The sequence below is a fragment of the Rhinoderma darwinii genome, chromosome 5 (genome assembly GCF_050947455.1).
Source record: "Rhinoderma darwinii isolate aRhiDar2 chromosome 5, aRhiDar2.hap1, whole genome shotgun sequence".
Lineage (NCBI taxonomy): Eukaryota > Metazoa > Chordata > Amphibia > Anura > Rhinodermatidae > Rhinoderma > Rhinoderma darwinii.
Window position 1 is genome coordinate 213,355,353 of NC_134691.1, and position 9,445 is coordinate 213,364,797.

General features: G+C 40.4%; 1 non-coding gene across 1 annotated transcript; it reads right to left on the bottom strand.

The window, feature by feature from the left end:
- Nucleotides 1-6,304: 6,304 nt before the first annotated feature.
- Nucleotides 6,305-6,492, bottom strand: LOC142654050 (U2 spliceosomal RNA). The gene has a single exon (XR_012848847.1). It is a non-coding gene; the product is annotated as a U2 spliceosomal RNA (small nuclear RNA).
- Between the last annotated feature and the right edge of the window lie 2,953 nt (nt 6,493-9,445).

Consider the following 9,445-nt stretch of genomic DNA (forward strand, 5'->3'; position numbering starts at 1 on the left):
TCAGGTTTTTTTGAATAAAACCGAGAACTGTAGTTGTTCAAACCACCTCTCTATTTTTCAAAAAATCTCATCACTCTGGTTCATTATTTTATTTTTCCATCAAATACAAGATAAATCAAACAAAATTCCTCAAACTAAATACCTCCATTTTAACATTCGCCATATCCCTTCCGCATCCATACCTCTTTCTAGATCCCATTTATAATAAAAATACAATTTAGCCAATACCATACTAACCACATCCTCCATCTCAAATACTTCTCTTTTATACACATTCAAATTCCTCGTATTCCACAATACTTCTTTCACACAAGTCAGAAAAATCCACAACACTCTATCCTTTTCACTACCCAAACTACACAAACCAAACAAGACAATTTCATACGTCAAAACCTTCAAACCAGTCAATTCTTCACACAACCCACTCAACTTTTTCCAAACATCCTTTGCATGCTTACACGACCAAAACACATGACTCACATCCTCATCATCCCCACAACCTTCTCTCGGACACCTTTCAGACGCAACCAAACCTCTTCTTTTCTGAACACTCCTTACAGGCAACACTCCATGTACCGACATCCATAACAAATCTTTCTGCTTATTTGACACATCATACGTAACAATCTTCTTCCACACAGACTTAGACTCCATCGAATTCAAACCATTTACAGAACACATCACATTATTCATACACATACTTCTCACAACATTCTTTTCTCTCAAAAATCTCTCCATTCTTACATCCTCTAGCTGGAACTTTTTGATAAATTTTTCTACATACAAATACCACCCCGTGCACTGGAAAGCAATTGGTTTACATAAATTTCGTTTTTCCCAACTTAGACGCTGAATCACCGTTCCAGCTAGATACTTAGACATTCTGGAAGCCTTGGATTCCTTAAATAAAAGCTCTACAAAAAAACGTACACAATTGATTCCAATGAAAATCTCCAAATTTGGGAAATCAAGGCCTCCATTACGTCTGCTTTTCATTAGAATTTCTCTCCTTGCCTTCTCAATCCCGCTCCCCCATAGAAAAAGGAACAAAACTCTATTTACTTTTTTTAACATAGCAACAGCAGGAGGAAAAACCAGAGCAACATATAAAATCATAGGTAGAATAATACTTTTGACAATTAAAACCTTCCCCGAAAAAGAAAGATCCCTCATTCTCCACATTTCCAACTTTCGCACAATCCTACCACCTAACTCATCCCAACTTTCTTTCCCTTTCAGCTCATCATCAAACACAATACCCAAAATTCTCACACCATTCACCTGTTCCATATCAGAATCACACACTCGCTCATTACTGAAAAAAATTTTAAATTTGCTCTTACCCCAATTTATTTTAAAAGCAGACGCAATACAAAACATATTTACAATCAACTTCACTCTGGACATATCATACACTGAATCACACAATACACAAATATCATCCATATATCCCAAAGCTTTCACACGCTTTCCATCACACCCGGGCACCACCAAACCTTTCACAACCTTATCATTTCTAATCATTTGCAACAATGGTTCAATCGCACAAATAAAAAGGATGGGAGACAACGGACAACCCTGTCGCACACCAGACATAATACTAAATGATTCTGAAAAAAACCCATTCACCTGCACACAACTCTTTGCATTCGCGTATAATTTCTTCAACAAACTCACAAACTGAACCGGAAAACCCATTCTCTCTAACACTTTGAACAAAAACACATGCGCCACACGATCAAACGCTTTCTCAAAATCTAACGCACACACAATCACCTTCTTATTCCGACCCTTACAATCCTCAAGCATGTCCCGCACCAACGCCACGTTCTCATGCAATTTCCTTTTCGGTACCGCACATACCTGATCCTCATCAATTACACACCCAATCACATCTCTCATACGATTCGCAATCAGCTTGGCAAAAATTTTATAATCCGTATTCAGCAAAGTAATTGGTCGCCAGTTTTCTAACCGTCTCTTATCTCCTTTTTTATGCAACAGAACTACCATACCCTTCTTCATCACATCACACATATTCGTCCCAGAAAACAACACTCTCATAACATCAATAACATCCTTCCCAATTATATCCCAATATTTCCCATAGAAATCAGCTGGTATTCCATCGATCCCTGGAGACTTATTTTTGGCCATACTTCCCACCACATCCTTTACTTCACCATCCATAATCTCACCAAGCAAAAACGCACATTCACTTTCAGGAACAAAATTACACACAATATCCAAAAACTCATCATCGTCACCCATATCACACTTCTTCACATCATACAGTTGTTTATAAAAATCAGACACCACATCAATCACATCCTTACCAAACACCTCTTTATCATCCTTATCCAATAACACATTCATACCACTTTTCCCACCACACATTTTTTTAAAGAAAAATCTAGTGCACTTCTCGTGATTATCTCTAACCTCCACCTTAGACCTAAATATAATTTCTTTCCCTTTCTCTCGGAACCACTCCTTAATATCTTTTTTTGTTTTTTCCAAATCGTGTCTTACATCCATACCCAAATTTTTACATTGTTGAAGGAACGTCATCCGCATATTAAAGCGTGAATATTGCAATCTTTTCCTTCTCGCTCTTCTATACCCTATCTGTCTAAAAAACCCACCAATCTTTTTTTTCACCCATACCCACCATTCACACACATTAGAGAAAGAACTTTTCTTCCTAACCCAAAACCCATATTTTTTCCCAAACCTAGTTTTTACCCTTTCATCACTCAGAAAACTAACATTCATCTTCCATACCCCTCTACCATAAAAGAAATTATTTATAACAAAAACCCCCAACAAACACTCGTGATCTGAAAACCACACTCTCTCCTGCGCATAATCTACACATTTCATTGCTGAAGTAGAAAAAAAGAAAAAATCCAGACGAGAATCCGTTCTTCCGTCATCGGCATGGTACGTAAATGGACCTGGTTTCCTGGTGACAGCGTCCTGCAAAGCAAAGTCCTGCAAAATTTGATTCCACAAACTTCCGGTAGCGTCCACATTAGACTCTGTGGATCCAGCTCGGGCCTGCTTCTCCAGGATACAGTTAATATCACCGACAATAATAACAGGAACTTTACCATGTAGAAAAAATTTTAAACTATCAAAAAGTGCCAACCTATCAGATTTCACAGCATGGCCATAGATATTGATAAGCCTAAACTGCCATCCCTTATAGGATAGTAACACACAGACACATCTTCCTTCCTGAATGATTTGAGTCTGTTTGATGACAAACTCATTATTTTTGAAGAGAATACCAATTCCATCATTCCTATTTGTGGAAGAAAAGGACCAAATTGCTTCCCCAAACTTCCATTCTTCTTTCCTTGGCATTTTTGATAAACCACATTCTTGTACGCAAACAATGTCACTGCCCTTAGAGGCCAAAAAGTCCAGGACTGCAGCACGCTTGTGAGCAGAGGAGAACACCCGTACATTTTGTGAGACAATCTTTAATCTCAAAGACATGCGGGCATAGTATGGTTAGTGGAAAAGCAAGCCATGAAATAGCCAGAACATATCACGTCCCAGGGAAATACATTGCTCTTTCCAGATTTGCCACATTGACTTCACTGAGGAAACCTTCCCCAGGAGAGCTGGGTACTTCTGAGGCCACCTCAGATGACTTAGGGCTACAACTAGAGTCACTGTCCAGCAATGAGAAAGGATTTGCATGAGCAGAATCTTCCAACAAACCTATCTTCAGTCTCTTCACCGCCTTTCCAGATTTCCCCCTTTTTGAGACAACTTTGTGGAAAATTTCCGCACTAGTGGCACTAGGCATCCTGGCCTCCTTCTCGTCCTCCTCCGATATTGACCACTCCACTTTAGCTGAGTCTTCCGTTTTTGACTCTGGGCTAGAGAAAGACAAAATTTGCATACTTGCACCATTATCAGGGTATGCACACCCACTAGGTGGCGCTGTGTCTTCACCTTCCATAGGTATAACCACAGGTGTCTCATCAACAGTTGGCTCTGCAGGAGGGACCACACCCAACTCCATGCTGTCAGTATGTGAGGTTAGAACCTCTCCTAATCCAGCTTTCCCAGGGTCCTGAGAAGCAGCCACAGAAACACTGCCAGCAGGCTCTGAAATTACATCAGAAGAGGCAGCAAGGGAACTTGTTGTTCTCACCTGTCTGCCCCATGTCCTTCTCTCTTGCCCTAAGAAGGGAAACACCTTTGGGCATTTTCTACAGGTATGACCAGGCAAACCACAAATATCACACCTGGATGGGGAAATGCATGCACTAACCTCATGTCCTGTTTCCTTGCAATTTCTGCAAACCTTGCCTTTACATGCATCTTTAGTATGCCCGTAGGAAAAACATGATCTGCAAAATGATGGCATATCTTGGTAGTAAAGATATCCCTTGTTCCCACCAATGGAAAAATTAGCGGGAGGATTCATCACTCCTCCAATACAGCTGGAGTCAGGTTTCAGCCTGACCCAGTACTTGATATCACCATTAAAAACTCCCCATAGGTTCTTCTGCTCCACACCTCCTCTAACATGGGTACAGTAGTGAGCTAAAAAGGCCCTGACCAGCCTTCTATCCAGAAATGGGTTATACATGTGGATGGTAATACATTTCTCCACTGCTGAGAAAAGAGGTAGCACTTCAATAGATTTTAAAGCCTCATGCATATGTTTCTCCTTGAGCAACTGAAAAACATTTAGACAGTAGGCGGCCTCAAAAAAGGATACGTCATACGTAGCAATATTGCTGAAAGCTTGGATACAGAATACCTCTACCAATGTGACTCCAGCCAGGTCCAGAAGGATGTTCTCAATGATGTGCCCAGTATCCACTTCTTCTCTCCTCTGCTCATTCACCACAAAACGAATTGTATTCCGCACAGCTGCCATCTTGATGAGGAATGCCCAACGGCACGATGATCGCTCCCAAAAACGTCGGAGAGGACTCCACGAAAGACCGAACCCCCGGCCCAGACCAGGCAATAAACCTGATCTGAGCCAAAAGGCCGAGAAGCGATAACCCGAATGGGCCGGGCGTTGACCGAGCCTGCCTAATACTGCTGTTCACCCCTTGCAGCGATTGATTCAGCCTACTCCTAGGCAATTCCATGGGGCCCTGCAGGCTCACACACATTTACAGCTACTAAGCGGGAGGTGAATAAAGGCCGGAGAGGAAGCCAGACAGGATTTGCTTCTTTTGCTTGCACCACAATGCAGTGCTGAAAGAGGAGGAATCTACATAAAAACGCCTTCCTGGCAACGCCCAAATGCCCTCCTGCCATGCAGATAAACACTGGCAGCGGCAGCAAGTGCATGCCCACAGCCACCCCTTGTTCCTTCACACCTTGTATCAGCTGTAATCCAGTCCAGTCCAGTGCTGCCTGCTGAGCAGCACTGACCAACACTGCCTGGGCCCAGGCTTTTATCTCTGAGGCCCCATTATGATGTCAGAAAGCTGGCTCTGGAATCCTGAGGGCTCCACTATGACACGTGCAAAGTTCCGTCTGAACTTTATATAAGACGGTGCGGCTCAGTCAGTCACTCAGTGTTGCCTGAGAGGGCAACACTGCAACAGCCGGCCGCCAGGCTGTCTTTTTTTTGCACAGCTAGTTGCCTCCAGGAGGCCACAAGAGGGAGACAAGGGACTGCAAAATGGAAAATAGGCATCCACCAACTTTACAGACAACTTCTCCTTGCTCCTACAACCTCCATCCTTGCACAGTTTGTTATTCTTCCAGGTAACAAAGTAACAAATCCAAATTGCTGCTCTCTTTGTAGGCAAGCAAGGGTTTGTTGCAACTGCAATTCTTACTTCTTCTTGAAATGTAGGGACGACAGTACATTCCATCACATCCATCTAGTGTACACAGGTAGGTCCATTGTGGCGGGTAGGCGGCTGGCTGCTTTAATTGCTGTTTGCTGTTCCCCTACTCCACTCCACTCCACTATTTGACTGTGGTGCTGCATCAATCAGTGGCTGGCTCAGGTGCAGCTCTTTAACTTACCTAGGAGGGAGGGCGGAGAGAAGACAAGGAAGGTGAATGAGCTGTTCCAATGTGAAATGCCGGAAACACAGAAACACAGAAGACACACACACAACAAGAGGTGGCAATGTATTAATTAATTGCATTTAATAAATTAGCTCATTATCACACATGACTGTACAAATGCATTGTCCAACAGGTGTTGAAATAATGGGATTAAAAGGGGAGATCCCATCAGAAAGACAGAAACAATGGCAAACACAAAAAAACACTTTTGGAATCTGATTTTAGTCAACACATAAGGAAAGGGTGCACCGGTCCTGGAAATACTGCAATACCAGGTCAATGCGTGGAGTGGACAGAGCAAGCTCTATTTCCATCTCCCTGTTCTAAAAATCCATTTAATATATGGTCCCCAGATAGGGGACGTATCAGATATTAAACTGATAAGAACAGATTTTTTTAAGTTGACTACCCCAACTTTGGGGGTAACCGTTTATTTAAAATTTTTCAGATTTTACAATAAATCAACATTTTTCAACATTTTTACAGAGATTTCAGATTTTACAACAATGGTTAAAAAATAAATACAAATTGTCAGATTAAAATCATACAATTTATAAAAGGGCACTTGGTGGCATCATATTATAGAATTCCATTCGCTAAAAAACCATTTTCTACTTAAAACAGGAGAGAATTTTTTGTCTAAAAGATAATACTTGTGCATTTCATAAAAACAAATTCCTAAAATATCATTCACAGATAAAATTTCATGTTTGAATAAAAGAATATTCCTGGCCGCCCACAGAGCTGCTTTAACGCAGTTAGTAATCTTCCATGCCATAATTTTCTGAGTCCTTGTTGGGCACTCCAGACATCCGTAAAAAACGCCTTCACTTGTAATTCTCTTTATTCCGGTTATCTTCTTCATCAAGGGGAGGATTTTTGTCCATATCAGTTGTGAGAAATAGCATTGCCAAAAGAGATGTAAGACTGTCTCGTCATCGCGGCATCCTCCCCTTGGACACGCAGCCGAGTTGGTCAGTCCCCTTCGATGCTGGAATGCCCGGCATGGAAGACACTCGTGGGCGCAGCTCCAGGCCAGATCCTTCTGTGAATTAAAAATGAATTTAGCATTAACCATGCTCCAGATAATTTTGCATTTGTTTTCATTAAAATTGCTAATGGGGGCTATTAAAACATTTTCTTTTATTTCCTTTAAAACATATTTACTATTTTTTACATCTTCTATTCTTTTGTCTTTTAGGTTAAAAAGGTTCACTATTTTTTCTAAAATCTTATACTGGTCTGGCAGGTTAAAAGCATATGGCGAGCTTAAAACCGTAGAGAACCATCCGTACCTCCTCATAAAATAGCCAGTGTTAAAACGGATAAAATAAGACCAGTAGTGTTCCTTAAAAACAGTATTAAGACACAGTGTAAAAAAATGGATTAAAAGAAATGCTTTTATATTTGGAAAATCTTTACCACCCATTAGCTTTGGTAACATCACTTTTTCTCTCCTGAGCTTCTCCATCCTAGAATTCCATAAAAATGTAAAACATGCCTTGGTAATCTTTTTTAATAAAATATCAGGGGGAGGGAAAACCATACTTAGATATAATAAAATTGGTAAAATCACCATTTTTGTGATTAAAATTTTTCCCTCCATTGTCAGTTTTCTAAGATTCCATAAACAAATTTTCTTATTAACTTTTTGTGCCACCAAGTCCCAACTGATAAAACCATTGTTTGACTCATTGAAGGAGACCCCTAAAATCTGTACAGACTCCGACACAGGGACTGGAATGTCCTGTAAAATCATATTGCCAATATTTAAAATATTACTTTTATTAAAATTGACTTTAAAACCGGAGGAGCAGCAAAATTGGTATATCTGTTGTAATGCTTTTTGCAGTGACGGGGCGTCCCTGCACAGGACCGCGACATCATCCATGTACCCCACTACTTTTGCCTCTAGTCCCCCCCCGCCCGGCAGGGGGACTCCACATATCTGCTTGTCATTCCTCAATCTGCAGAGTAGAGGCTCGATCGCACATATAAAAAGTAGTGGGGACAAGGGACACCCCTGCTTCACTCCGGAGTTTAAAAGGACATCCTGTGTCTTAAAACCCTTTACTAAAATCTTGCTCGTACAATTTTCATAAAAGGCCTTCAGAGACTGTAAAAAGCCTTCTGGTATACCCATCTTTTCTAAAACCTTAAAAAGATAAAAATGTGATACTCTATCAAAGGCTTTCTCGAAATCTATGGATAAAACCGCCAATCTGCCTTTTCTCTCCTTCGTATCACCAATAGCATCTTTTAAAAGGTTTAAATTGTCCCATATGCTCCTCCCAGGTATCCCACAGACTTGGTTGGAGTGGACGATTTTCTCTATAACAGCCTTTAGCCTATTCGCGCAAATCTTGGCCATTATTTTGTAGTCTGTGTTCAGTAAGGTGATAGGCCTCCAGTTTTTAATATCTGTTTTGTCCCCCTTTTTATAAAGCAGGGACACCTCACCTTTCTTCCAGGACCCCGGGAGGGCTTTTGTTCTAAAAACTTGAGTAAAAAGGGAATAGAGATCCTCTTTTAAAACTCCATAAAATGTGACATAAAACTCTATGGGTATACCATCAGGGCCAGGGACTTTACCTGTTTTAAAACTCTTGATGGTATCTAAAATCTCCTGTTCCGTAATATCCTGTAATAAAAAATCTTTGGAGACAGGATTTAAAACAGCGTCAACCTCCTTCAATGAGTCGTTCATCAAATCAACATTAACAAGCTTTATATTAAAAAGATCCGCATAAAATCTGTGTACCTTTTTTAAAATATTGTCAGTGTTTGTATCTCCATCAACATTGTCTAACAGGGTATGCTTATCGTTAATTTTCTTAAAAAAGTACCTGGAGCAGGTCTCATTTTCCTCGAGGTGTTTCATTTTTGAACGAAAGACAATTTCCTTACCTCTCTGCTCCAGGCACTGGGAGATCTCCTTCCTAATCTCCATAATCTCCTCCTCCACCTGCATACCCTGTTCTCTGAACTTGTATTGGGTCTGCAGACGGGTATTCAAATTAGCAAAAAAATCCTGTTTTTCTTTTGCTTTTCTCCTTCCGATTTTTATGAAAAAGTCTCTTATTTTTATTTTTATTTTCTCCCACCATGAGACTATGGACATATTTGGATGTCTTACCCGTCTGCAGCCCTTATAAAAGGTAATAAAATCAGATAAAATTTGCGGATCATCTAAAAGGGAAACGTTCATTTTCCAGGCTTTTTTGACAGTATTTTTCCCAATATCATTTTTAACTTTAAAATACAATAATTTATGATCAGATAAAACATTGGGATTAAGATCACATTTAAAAGGCAGTACTTGATAAGAGCAGAATATAAAATCGATCCTGGAGCTACAGTTCACATTGCTCCAGGTGAC